Source organism: Hermetia illucens, chromosome 6, assembly GCF_905115235.1.
Source record: "Hermetia illucens chromosome 6, iHerIll2.2.curated.20191125, whole genome shotgun sequence".
Classification (NCBI taxonomy): Eukaryota; Metazoa; Arthropoda; class Insecta; order Diptera; family Stratiomyidae; genus Hermetia; species Hermetia illucens.
Window position 1 is genome coordinate 19708681 of NC_051854.1, and position 14115 is coordinate 19722795.

The 14115-nt window shown below is 38.8% G+C and overlaps 1 protein-coding gene across 3 annotated transcripts in view; it reads right to left on the minus strand.

Moving 5' to 3' along the window:
• Positions 1-14115, minus strand: part of LOC119659414 (integrator complex subunit 11 homolog) — a 356139-nt gene that overhangs the window by 57272 nt on the left and 284752 nt on the right. For all 3 annotated transcript variants that reach the window (XM_038067490.1, XM_038067489.1, XM_038067488.1), the window contains one exon: positions 2546-2575. The gene's annotated coding sequence lies outside the window, so the exon portion shown is untranslated. The remainder of the gene's footprint in view (positions 1-2545; positions 2576-14115) is intronic.

A 14115-nucleotide genomic window follows, 5' to 3' on the forward strand; every position in this document is an offset into this window, starting at 1 on the left:
CAGCAGCACTTAAACAGCGAAATTCGTCTCCCGTTTTATACCAAATTTTATGTTTGATAAAGTTACTCGCTTAAGTCTTTCGTTCTCATATTTCTTTTTCAGTACTCAAAAATTTTTGAATTATTCTTCAGGTGCAGACTTTTATTTTTGTATTGCTGCAATCTGGGAAACATTTGCTGACCAGTAGTTTAACAAAAGAAATATATTTGGACTGAATTACAGGCTAGAGGTTACAGGCTATATTTTTTTTTATTTAGGTAGTCCAAATACCAACCGAACCAATTGTCCACTTTACCAGTCCGCTGTGTTTTTCCGAAATACGGGGTTTGAGTTATTCTAATAAAAAGAATTTAGCCAATTTAAAAATCCATACTTTTTCAATCTATAACAGATTCCGTGTACAATTAAATTAATAAAAAAGTTCCTCAAAATGATTAAGTCAGTTACTCGCAATTTTATCTACAGTTGGTTGCAGGCACCTGTTTTTTCATGAATTTACAAAGATAAAGAAATAAGTAATAAAAATAGTAAGACTTAGCCCTCTTTGGGGTAGAACAATTCCGCTCTGTTGAGGCTAAAATTTCAAACTAAGACATTCGCTAGCCATGGTAAAGGAACCATTTCATTTAAAAGAGGTGAATACTCAAGTTTGTTGCATATCTTTTTTTCAATCACTGTTGGTCTTAATTATAAGAATTTTACGAAAACCATCCATGAGAAGTAATCGATATTCCTGAAATAATTTATGAAAATTAATATAACTCTCAACCCCAGTTTGGTATCGAAAAACCCACAAAACTCTAAGCCCCAGTTTTCAAGTTCCACAGAAAAATCCTAATCGTCTCAAGCAACTAAGATTACCGCGTTGAAATTCGTTAGGGCAACCAAATGTAATTGAAACCAATCAAATTGTTGTCGGCCTTATAATACATCTGAGAAAAAAGTGTAATTTCCATTTCAACTGAAATGAGTATAGAACAATTTTTTTTTCTTTCATTTTCTCTATCATCCATTGATACCTTCTACACGGGCATCACCACAAATGTTTTTGATTGTTAGGCTTAGGGGCAATGGAAATGAGAATGATTTATGAATGTCAGCATCAAAGTTCAAATTACAATAATATATTTTATGTAAACGCCAAAGTAAAATTACCATTAAGAGAATTTCATTTTTAAATGATTTTAATGTTGTGTTTCAAATGAGCGGTTTTAGACCCTTCGAGCGATAACATGTGTGGACATGAGAGTTGTTGGCTTAAGATACGTAACTAAAGGACGTTTCTGATGGAAATTAATAATCACATAGACGGATGCGTGCTTTGAATGTAACTGCATGATACATGCAATAAGGGTAATGAAGAGAAATCATACACGTAAAGGTTGGTTTTTAGTTTTGCCCCACGGAAGATTTTCTTGTATGCTCTCTGCTTGCCTCCAGGCTTTCAAGCTTCATGATCCTGACACTGAATGCACCCGGCATATGAGTGTCTTAACATATATACGGGTAAGCCTAATACCACGGGAATTTTACTTGGCATTCTGATTCATATCCCATCCCAGAACAATGATTCAATGCAATTTATTTCGACTGATAAACCAAGCTTCATTTAGCCAACTGTCTAGCCTAGCAAATGACCACACCATTTAAGAACCTGACGTGAACTGAAGAACCTATGAAATGATAAATAGCCATGACTAACTGAATACATAGCGTGGATCATTTATTTTCGCTAGGCTGTCGTGTCTGGCATGACTCTATCAAAAATGCCATTTAATATTTTATATTGGCTGCCACTAGTAGTTATCTCCGTAGGTACATATCCTACAGAGTTGGTTAACTGTTCTTTAACACATTGAACATTCCAAAGCCAGAAGTACTTATTCTCTCCTCTGCGCATCATTTTTAACGCTTTTTCATTTACTTTTCATTTCTATTGGCAATCACTCAAAATGTCTAGCCATCATCATTTCAGAAACTGACATAAGACTCGTTGAGATATAGGAAAAGTGAACGAGAGGTTCCTCTGGCTATGTATGTAGTGTGTGTATTTATGAAAGGGTTGAAGAATTCTTGTTGCAGACTGGGTAAGTAAGCATCAGTTATTACACTAACTTTCAATGGAAGATAAAATGTAGTAATTGCAATTTTCTGGTGCACTTAACAGTAATTGTGAAGATAGGACCAAGACAGATGGTAATTTTTTATATGTCTGTCTGGACGAAAGATTCCTTTAGGATATCTCTGTAAGGTTATTAATTTTTTACGAGATTTTTAGACGAGGAGAGTATTTTCCGTTCTAGTTTCATTATAGGCATAATTTTATGAGAATAAGATTGAAGTCATTAATAATTTTTATCGGGGTTTCTAAGAATTTTTACAAATGGGAATGTAAGCCTCGAAATTATAAAGGCTTTTTACCAAATATTATGTAATAACGAAAGCAAAAATAGTGAGTGTTTGATTAACTGAATTATTAAGACTCAGGGACATACTTTACTTTATGGAAGGTCAAATGAAATGAATTGTAAATCCTTTTACTTACGTGATCCTTTAAATGCATATGACAAGGGAGCTGCAAGTAAAATAAATTACGGGTTAGCAAAAATTGTTATAAAAGCTGTCATTGAAATTCATTTTATTGAAATAGATAAAAGAACTTTTTATTAAAATTACTTAAACAAGGTTTGATGAAGTACCATTTTAACGAAATGAGTAGATAACTTGAGGAAAGTTGTAGCAATGTCGAAAACAGGGCTTTCGCATCTTATCGTCTCAGGTGAGAGAAAGAAAATGATAACTACAAGGAATAGAATTTTTTGCACTAAAAGCGAGCGAGAATAGATAGAAAACCAAAAATTTTCCGGTAACAATGTTACTTTGCTAAAGAGGGTTGTATTTCTGGTGCGACTTTCAGGTACCACTCAGCAGAAGAAGCTTCCTTGAAATCAAATTAAATGATTGCTAAAATGACTTTTGATCTTAGTTGAAGAGACTGCAGTAGCTTCATTGATTTCTAGCTTGAGGTGTCTTTTGCGAAGCAGGTCTCGGAGACTCAGTTGAATTGTAGTGTCCGTGGCGTAGCAGGCGCATTATTTTCTTTAAATCAATAAATTAATTAATATTTATTACCCTTTAGCTCCTCCATTATCATCCGTTCAAGCTCCTACTTCCCATCCCGACATCACACCAGAAAATATAAAATATTTTAAAATATCATATGTACATAATCATTTTTGAAATTGTAATCACAAAATAATTTCACCTTTTAAATTTTCGGAGCCTCTAAGATCCATTTAAATGTTTCCGATATAAAAGAAATTTTTAAATGTTTTGAAAATGATCATTAACCTTTTTTGTTGTTGTTTGCGCATAAATCATCATTAGGTCGGTGCAATAGAAATGCATTTTTAGCGTTTGTCTTTGGAAATTGTAAGTAGTTTAAGTATGTAGGCTTTGCTGCAAAAACAGTTGATATTAAGGGGGTTTTTGGATTGTTGGTATTCGGGGCGATCTGTGCGCTACGAAGTGCGGTTCATGCTTGAGTGCTGACTTTATTTTATTCGAGGGGCGATGTCGATTGGATTTTTTTGGTTTCTGTTGGCGGTCCGTTTTGATTTTCCGTATTCTTAAGAAATTGCATGGTAAATAGATTCAAGTTCTACCATCTGCATTGGAATCTTTTATGGCTAGTTTAATATATATCCGAAAACGGCGGATGAAAAAACATAAGCCGGTACCGCAGTGTGTTCAATGTCTTACTTCCGGAAATTAGAAGAAAGCACAACTGGCCGGATTGGTTATCTGGGTCCTAGTGGAGGAGATTCGCTTGTTCTAATCACAAGACATGGATAACTCTTTTCTTTGGAAATTAACCGGCATCAAAAATGATTAGGTGTGAATGGGTTATCATTGGAAGGATTAATGAATCGCGTGGTGGAGTTAAGGTTTAGTGGAGCTGCAGAGAGACTTCCCCATTTAGTGTGTTGCACACGGATAATTTCGCATTTGTAGATTTTCGGGAATTTCTGTTTGAAGTATGTTCGTGAGTAGGCCTTTCGAAGGAATCAGAAATGCAAACAAGGATGAGGGACACTTTATTTTATTTGTTAGCTACGAGGAACAAACTTGCTTGTTTTATTTGGGAAAAGGAAACATATCCGTCATTTTGGTAGGCATAGCACAATTCTCTCCGCGATATCTATGAAGAAAATCAAAGCACATTAATCGAGTTAGGACAAAGCGGCCAACCAAGCAGCATATGCTTTAATTTCTTTAATGATAAGGCTTTGTATCGAACCTCAAGATGGTATGGTAAACTTGACGGGCTTGGGGTGAAATTGGAGCGTCTGTAACTTTCGATTGCAACAAGCTTAGACCGGCCATCGGTGATCGCTACATTTTTGATGATGGTGAAGGAGACGAAGTAACTAAATCCAACTCCTTTACATTGATTGAGTCTGTTAGCAAATTTTCAAAGCTTGGTCTCGAAATTAAAGTTTTTGTAGATGCGGAAATGCAGTAAGACCTTTCGCAAAAACAGGAAACACGAGTATGTACCTTGCTTGAATCACGGAATCACGGAACACATGGAGAGTAACATACTCTCAATTTTTTATGGTTCTGAGACCCCCTTTTCCGCGCTTAGCACACAAATGTTCAAAAATTAGGAAGTGAAGACGGCTCACGGTTTCGTACTTATGTAGAGGCGACTCATCAGGCGCCGATTTATGAACCAAACCATACATCACTTTCGCCTCTTAAGTATTTATGAATATTAGATTCATAGCTCCTACAGATCATCTTAAGAGGCATATTACATGTTGCAAAAGAAAACCCTGTTCTTTTCTGCAGTTCATTTTCGGTTTAAGCGTTCAAACTTCCATTAGGGTCCTTCGGATGACGATTTGAATAAAATCGTTCGTAATAGGGTGGAAGGTTAGATGGCTCCGTAGCCTATACAATGATGCAATTTATGAGCAATATCAATTATTCACAAAATTTTGCCCAATTGGTTCGTAAGGATGATGATCCAGTCAGGAATGTCTGTTGCGGTAATATCTGCACGAAAGAAGAATATGTAGTACATCTACGCCAGACACCATTTTTTGCACAATTAATGAGATCATATGTACATGGTTCTCATTTACCTCTTGGTGAAGTATAGCGCATCCATCACACCTATGTCCCATCGTTCACGGTTACCTGAAATATGCTTCAGCTCCCCCCACAATTTCTTGAGACGCGTGGACTCCTTCTCTACTGTTCTGCACCAAGTGCCCTTGAGGCGACCCGCCTGTCGGCCATCTTGGGAGCATAGCCAGCAATGCAATTATCGCCCCTCCTTAATGAATGCGATATCCACTGCCATTTCCGCCTTCCAAACACAGTGCAAACGAGGTCTGTGCGTCGACAAAGTTCTTCATTCGTGATATCATCAGGCAAGCTTTTAGATTAACTTGCCCACGGGTAGCTTGAAATAGTAACAGGTCAGCACACTCCGATGACACGACGACGCAGATAGTTGTTCATGAAGGTTTGGAGCTCTCGAGTGACACTAGGGTTCACTTTCCGTGGGCTACTCCCATATAATAACACAAAAAGAACACCAGCACAGAACAGTCTCAACTTGATCTGGTGCTGAGATAACTGCACTTAAATATTTAAGACAAACATTGAAAGCGGAACTAGCATTGTTAATGGACCGGCTGACGTCCAGTTCGGTGCCACCGTCGGCAGAAACAACGCTTCCGATATGCATAAAATGCCTTCTATACTCTACCTATTAGTGCAGATAGAGAGAGTGCGATGACCGGTCAAAATAAAAACGTTGGTTTGGTTGGTGTTTATCTTTAGTCTAAATATACGTGGCTCTCTTTCCATATCCAGAGCCATTTTGTTAAAGTCCATGACCCGATGAGAGAGCAAACAGAAAGATTAACGTAGTCGAAATGTTTGAGGAAAGATGTTATCGTCCATTTAACTCCTCCACGTCCTCCAGACAATAATATCAGTGACAAGATGCAATCCTGGCCGGCTCTGCTCTGGATTTCGAACTCCTCCGAGATTTTACATCTGTGCAGCACGTGTCATTTTGCACCGAACAGCTCCGAATCAAATACAGAAACTGAACTGAAGCTTCAACAAGAGAAGCCTAGCCTCCAGGACTACATCATTGCTGTGGTCATGAGCGCCACCAATTGGAAAAGTAGTGGAACGTCTAGTTTGATGATGACTATTGAACGAAGAGGGTAATCCACGTAGCATTCTCTAAAATAATGTAGAAAATTATCGTTACTTTCACGACTTCGCTAACAGAGGGATGAAACTTAGCGAAAACAATGAATTTGTGAAAACAATAAAGAAGAACAACCGTCCCATGCATAGAAGTTATATCAAATCGTAAAGAAGACAAAGCAGTGGCAGCCAAGTTGGGTTTTCCGCCCTGATAATGAACGCAATCTGATTTTCGGTCGAACGGGCATATCATATCATCATCAGGAGAATGCCTTGATTGATTAACTTTGTCAAGCGTTTCATAGATTCGTGTTTTAAATATGAGGCAATCAATTGGTGCTTGGTGATTGGTATACAGGCATTTTTTGTCCCATATTGAGAAAAGGGGATCACTACATTACTGTGATATTTCCTATCATATGCCCTTAAATCTAAAACGCCATTTGCCTAATTATTTTTCTCTGTAGCAGCCAATAGAGAAACTTCTGGAGTACGACCAGAAGTTCTACTATCCTTTCATCCATTTTTAGGAATATTCCAACAAAACTGATTGGATTGACTAAGTTTGCTGTGCTCTATGTCCAACAATACCATAATCTAAAAATCGATTCATAGCTGAAGGTAGTCAACAAAATATATCCCCAAAGATTTAGCCTTCTGACTGTATAAGAAGATGATATCTTCACATTTCTCATGTATCTTAGTAAAACTTGGGTATGAAGCAAACAAAAGACCGAACTTTTAGCCCTGTTCGAGCCTAAGATCTTCCCTTCGTTCCATAATGAAGATGGACGATCTCAACGAAATCTTTGAGCCGATATCATGATTTTACTGGCATGGATAAAATGAGACTAAATAGGCTGCGGTAGTTGAGTCACTATGCTCAAATAGAGGGTTAAACCCTGCCTGAAAAGCCTATAAAAACATTATCTATGGTAAGAGGCAATGAGGCAACACCAATCTTCGATTAAGCGGTGGCATATGCTAGGACGACAAGAGTTTGCTGGGAAGGGTTGAAGTTGACGATATATAGAACGACATAAAACCCTAAGTAGGGCATAACGCATCAACCACGATGGAGTGTAGTTAACTAGACGACTTTGCCGCGAAACCAATGACATTTGGAATTTTAAATTGTGACAACCAGACACCGAATGTGGTTCCTCTGATGATGAGGATCAATATTTAACAAATTGATTAAACTGTTTTTATAAGTTGAGTCTGTTAATCAATTTTCAAAATTTGGCTCTGAAATTTGGGATCCGATAATTTTGTATTTTGCTATTTTTTACTTCATTAGCAGGAAGACTTTCTCTATTAAACTACTGCGCAATTGCTAAGATCATCGCCAATTGCTTAAGTAGGGGCAGGAGACGACTGCGGTTTGGATGGTATGGGCCCGGTTCTGCGCCACTTGAAAGACGCCGCTGGTTTTCTTTGCAAAAAAACAAAGATCAATGCGGGATACGGGATATTCCGGAACCATAGATCACTCAACACTCTGGTACCGACGGATTTCTACTTTGCAAGGACTGGGAAATCATCGGATCTTTTCACGTATTCCGTATATTTCCAGTATTGATTTTGAAGTAAAATTCGATGTAATATGAGTTTTCAAACGTGCTGAAGATGTGCATTATCACATAGTAGACGAAAAATCTGTTCTTTTCTATAGTTCGTTTTGGTGTCCTATGGGTGGCGACTTCAATGAGAATAAGTAATAGGATGGAAGTTTAGTTGTGGATCAAATTCGGCTCGGTGGCCAGATTACTAAAACTGTATGAATGAGGATGATCTAGACAGCAAAGTCTATTGGGGTAGTATCTGCGTTAAAAAGATTGGATCAGACACTGATGGTTGCATCGTTAACGATGATGATGAAAACTTATTCATCATTATAAATTCAATAAATTAAATTTTCTTTATGCGCTAAATAGTTCGAGCCACTCCTCCTTGGCAGATTGTTGGGCACGTCCCTGATCAAACGTCCATTCTACCTATGAGAGAGAGTGACATCATTTAGAAAGGGGTGAATAATCTGTCTGAACTTGAGTCAAGTTTCGTAGGCTGCCTGCTAAAAGGCTTTTGTGTACCCTTCTTCTAGCTCTTCTGAGAAAGTAAGTGGGCTTTTTGATGCTTCTACCTCGTCAATCATTGTACCAACATTTTGAAATTTTAATAAGGGATTTACAACGCGATTGTGTCCTGGATAGGACACAGGATCGTCTGAGCCGGCGGAAGCGGAAATAATTTTTGTTTGGAATTAAGGGCGTCCTACCTCTTCTCTAGACGAAACCATAGTCGTCTGTACACCCAAATAGAGGAGCCTATGGATTACAAAAGTCCACTTAGCCCGGTCTGTCATCAAGTGGATCATGGATTCAAGGCTCCCTCAATTCCAAACAAATCAAAATCAATTTTTTGTTTGTTTTAGGATTTGATTGTGTTCTGGGATCCAGTTTCTTGAGGGTACTAATTTGGAGAAGCAACTGACTCTAATATTCTATCGCTCGTTCTTGGGCAACTTTTTTAATCCAAAAATTGTTGGCGGCTTCGTGGCAAGGGCAAAAGCAATTCTTCAGACGTTGCCCCTGCTTTATGCCCCCAATCAATAAGACTTTTTTGCCGTTTCTGGGTCACGCTGCTCCACCAATGAGAGGTACGAAATGGTCGCAGATGTTTCGCGAGCAATTAAAGAACTAGTGTCTCCCATTAAAACATATGTCATTGATTGATTTGGAGTTTGCATGCAGTCATAAATTTGAGATCCCCATAAAACGAATACCTTACATTGGAAAAGATACCAACCAATTTAGAACAGCACGTATGCCCTCAACCATAAAACCTTAGTCCAATCAACCTTTCATCGTATTATTACTTCCACCATCGTGACAGTCCGAACCAACCCAGACTATATACGAGTACTATCATTTAAACCTTATTCCCAATCGTCAAGAAAGTCTTCAGTTCCTCAAACTACGTTCATTATTTTTGCGTTCAACTTGGACGCACCAAGTCCCTCACGATGACAGGCCAGCTAACAATTCAAAGACTAATAGTATGACCGTGATAATAATGAGGTAACTCTTGTGCAATAATTTTTCTTCTCCCTTGCCAAACGTTGAGGTGCACATAAACATAGCTCCATTGTAACAATCCAGCGCAACAGGGAAGACCTGCCATATTACCATATGCCATGTCTGTTTTTCCTATTCCTCAAGAGACAGGACAAGTTCACGTTTATTCATTTATTTTCTCCGGATCTTTTGTACTTTGCATTGACTAGACGACCAGTAAATGGGATGCGAACGACGCAAATGCGGACGCATATTCAAATGATTTCTTTCCCATTGTTCGCACGCGGAGTCTGCTTAGTATGCAATAGAGACGAGGAATAACGAACGTCTAAATATAATTTAAAACGTTCTTATTTTCATTCTTAGTGACTTCCTGCTTTCAGATTGAGTTTATATTTTATATTCTGGCGGTTTTCCACTCGGGGCATGATCGACGGTTACGTGACTCTTTAGAGAATACGGTATAAGTGAATAGGTTCTTGGGCTGCTTCAATTTCTATAAAATTACATAATAGAGAAGAAATATGGTCGAGTCATTCATTATCAACATTACTGCAGAAGGTATAGCACCGCTTCTGAGCGCTGGAGGAGTGGAAAATGGCGAATATGCTTTTAAGACTATCAATTTAACGTAGACCAGGAAATATCCGGTTATCTTATGCAGAGTCCATTCTTGAAAGTATTTAACCACGCTGGAATGTGTTTTTGGTCCACAAAGGTACCAATGTTTCTTCCTACATCACCCCCATAAAAAGCCTCCATCTAATTCGATCTTATGGAGATATTTTCTGAAAAAATATAATAAATATGGTTCCATAAATAATCTCGAATCATTAATCACGGTTCTTCCCGCTCTTTTGAAAAAACAACCATGACCAAGACAAATTCAACCTTGACTCTCTCTTCCTTTTTAATTCGCCGACAACAATGACACCGGCTGTGACCTTACAAAGTTACAACTGTGACGGACCCCATCATCAAAGCGCAATCAGTAAACGCTCTTAAATCATCATTTTTCAATTATACAATACATTACAACAACTACACTAGACTCAGAATATATCCACAAAGATGACGACGGCCGACTATGCATGAAAAAGGACATGCCCACAAACAGAAGAAAAAGGAAACCTGGACATACCGTAGTGAGCATTGGACATGACATAGAAAATATTATGGCTGATGGTTGAATAAATGGATTTAAAATTTTTACAACAACGTGCAACATGCTCCATTCTTGATTCAATTATGAGCTTTACTTTGTTGGACGTCGGATGCAGAGTCTGCCAAGGGATCGGATCCATGGGTGCATAGGCGATCTCCAGGAACGCATGCTTCCAAGTGAGTATCCTATTTGTTGCCTGAATTGCACTTGTCTGGGCTTTCATGATAGTGAACGCCTTGGACTGCCCCGTCTCGACTTGCCTGGAGCCTTGCCAGTGCTCAATTGAATTAATTTTGTTGGAGTTTATATTTTGTTATTAATTTGCACATTTTTCTTTTAAATAAATATCGCAGGTTGGTCAAATGGAGTTTGAATGTTGAATTTTGAAGGGTAGTTTATCAGTCCACACTGCATGGGATGCACATAAAAATGGTTATGTTATTTCATGAAGGTAGTGAAAGCTGGCCAAATTGATTTAGATGGGAAGGTCTTAGTTTGCACTCAACTTTCTGGCTCTTTTCAGCCCCATTCCATTAGTTTTGCTATAGAAGAATTGAATCACGTCAACCAATCTAAAATAAGATTAGAGGAGATTGGCAATATCTTTGACTGCAAAGAATACTTTTTGCAACTCGGTATGGAATAGAAATGAAGAGGAAAGCTGGACACATGTGAGGCTAATAAAACGGAAACGTATATAAGAAATGATTTATTTTTAACGAGCACAAGGGGGTTTATAGCGACATGACCATCTGAGCATTATATCATAGATCGATGATGATTCCTTCTAGCGATGTATCTCATTCGAAAGCGTTTAGCATCGCCATGGATCTTATATCAGCAGGTGCAAGTTGCCTCAGTGGAGGCTTAGGTTTAATTTTGCATTTTGTGTTGGAATAGGCCCTGCTGGTTGATGGAAAATAAACGAACACAAAGTGTGCATATTCATATTATTCATGTATTCCCTTTTTGGTATCACAGACTTGCGTGCAAACTACTTAAGATAATCTTTGAATATAGGAAATGAGCTACACTCGTTGTGGGTGCCGTCAGTTATTTCAGAATTTGTGAACTTCAGTTTGATCGATTTTCTGGAAGACACCATGGGGTAAGTTGCCTTCTCACATTGATGCGAAGTTAGTTTGCTCAAAAGCCTTGAACTCCTGCCTCAACACATCCTTCAATCTAAGTACTGAAAGTTATTCTACTCAAAGCAATTTCTGCTCTGGGGAAGTAGGCAGACAGGACATTTGGCCATCTCATTCAGTAGCGAGGTTGATGGTCTTGATCTGTTCCGCCACTTTTCTCGGTGGCAAGTTTGGTCCGAATTAAGTCCAGTGACATTCAAATTACTGCCTTAGGCATTAAGCCATCGCAAATTAGGACTGCATTTGATTCATTATACACCGACTAGGATGTACAGGCCAACCTTAGATAGTACAAACTCTACCATCGAAGGTGTTTATCTACTTCAATTGACATCAGAAGACGAGTTAGTTCATATTCCAAATAACCATCTTTTGATGGAAAAAATGATAAACCCTTTGGCTTCCAACTTAAACCTGCAAATAAATCGTGTCGCGCTGCAAAGAGTTTCACAAGCCACATATTGGCACTAAATATCATGCGTTAAATTGAGTGTAACAGTCGAACAGATAGGTAGAGGGATGAGTAAATAAAACTGGCAAACAATCGATAAAAGATTATTTCCAATTACCGAAAAGGAAGGCTATCTCTCTGAGAATCAGTTCGGTTTTCGAAGAGGGTGGTCTACGAATGATGCAGTTAACCTGGTAGCTAACACAGCAAAGGCCACACTTGACGATGATAAATGCTGTGCAGTGATCACACTCGATGTGAAGAATGTCTTCAGCTTAAGCGGGCCGAGGAACCTGGGGCGTATCGTTGTCGACATACCAATCGATAGGCGTTCGTGTGGTGAATCAGATGAAAATCATATCGAACAAGAGGCGGATTCCCATCAGTCTCCGTGTTAGCCCCACTTTTGTGAATTATATGTAATGGAGTACTGACGCTAGACCTCCCTACTGATATGGCCTCCATTGGTTTCGCAAATATAGGGTGAGAGCCATTAGAGTTCTGTACGACGATTGGTGAAAAATGTGAAAGAATCGAAAAAGAACTCTAAAATTACTCCTTCAAGGGTAAAGCAGTCAACGCGAGTGATATCCATGCGAATACTCGTCAATGGGGGAAAAATAACAGGAATAAGAGGAAAAGGAAGAAGAACATCCATGAAATCAGATTCCTAAAAAACGAAAAAGCGTATCGCCGAAGAAGGGGAATAAAATATCGATAGGCATGAAAATAGTGCTAAAAAATTAGCGCCGTTAAAGGAACTAATATCCAATCAAAAAGTACGTGGCCGTTGGAATAGGGTTGAGCCAGAATAGGCTAAAAAGAAGAAAGAGGGAATAGGGGTTTCGTATCGAGGCAAACATCATTTCAAATACTGTGTTACGTAGACTTACTATGAAAGTTGGAAGCTGACTCTGTTCTCAAAGACTTGGTGTGCAATATCAACAGGATCCGGAGGAACTAAAAGAGGGGTCTCATGCTGAAGCTAAAAATGTCCAAAAAAACAAAGCTGAAAGCAAAACTTTACTTGATGGGCGTGCTGCTGTGCGTGTTCAAAAGCAAGAAATCGCTATACAATGCAAGAGCTTAGATGAGGTCACTGCCTTAGCAGAACAGATGTAGCTGCTCAAGGGCGTATAGAGGCACAGACGAATCACAGGTTACCCACGAATCGGACGTGCAAGTGCTATAATAACCAATTGAAAGTGGCTGTGATAAGTCATACAGGAATGTATGAAGCAGCCTACAATTGGGTTCATATGGGCGAAAATAGACGGCATATATATCAGCCCCTGGCGACAATTAACTGGCCGTCTCTTCTGTCTCCATTAGCATGTGATCATTCTATTAGACCTACTTCCTTCTTACATCCCCTCGTCTCCTAAGTCCCTATGCTCTTATTCAATATGGTTCATCACTGAAGTTTGTCAATAACTCACTGCTAGGAAGAAGTTCCTGTTTTCTGTAACCCATGTTGACTGCATTTTTTTTCAAAACTCTGCATCCCTCAATCAAATTGTTGACACTTAAGTCCAGAAAGGAATATCTGGCCAGACTCACTGGAGAATGAATACCTCAAACGATGCTGGTCCCACATTCGGAATTCTCGCAGTATCGGCCAGCTATCTCTTACTTTCATTAAATTCTCTAACTCCAATGCTAACTCCCTCTACGACTATTTTATGAGTTACTCTTCCGCTACTTTTCCTCAGTCTACGTTCCTTCTCAACCCTCCTCGTCTCTACCATTAGTGGAAGAAGCCTCTCCCGTAGCTCCTAACCTCCTTGTGCCTTTCCTTGTCGAGTACCTCATTGACACAATTGTGGCCTTGGTCACCACGATCTTCTTAACCTTTTTTTGCGTAAAATTCATTCTAATTCCCTTCCCCTCTCCATTATTTTCAACAAGAATTTCAAAGGGAACCATTTTCCTAGCTTGTCAAAAGAGGCTCTCATCATCCCCATTCACAAAAGTGGCAAAGACAGTTTTGCTGAGAATTGCCGTCCCATATCGCTATTCTCCTCCAGCTCCAAAATC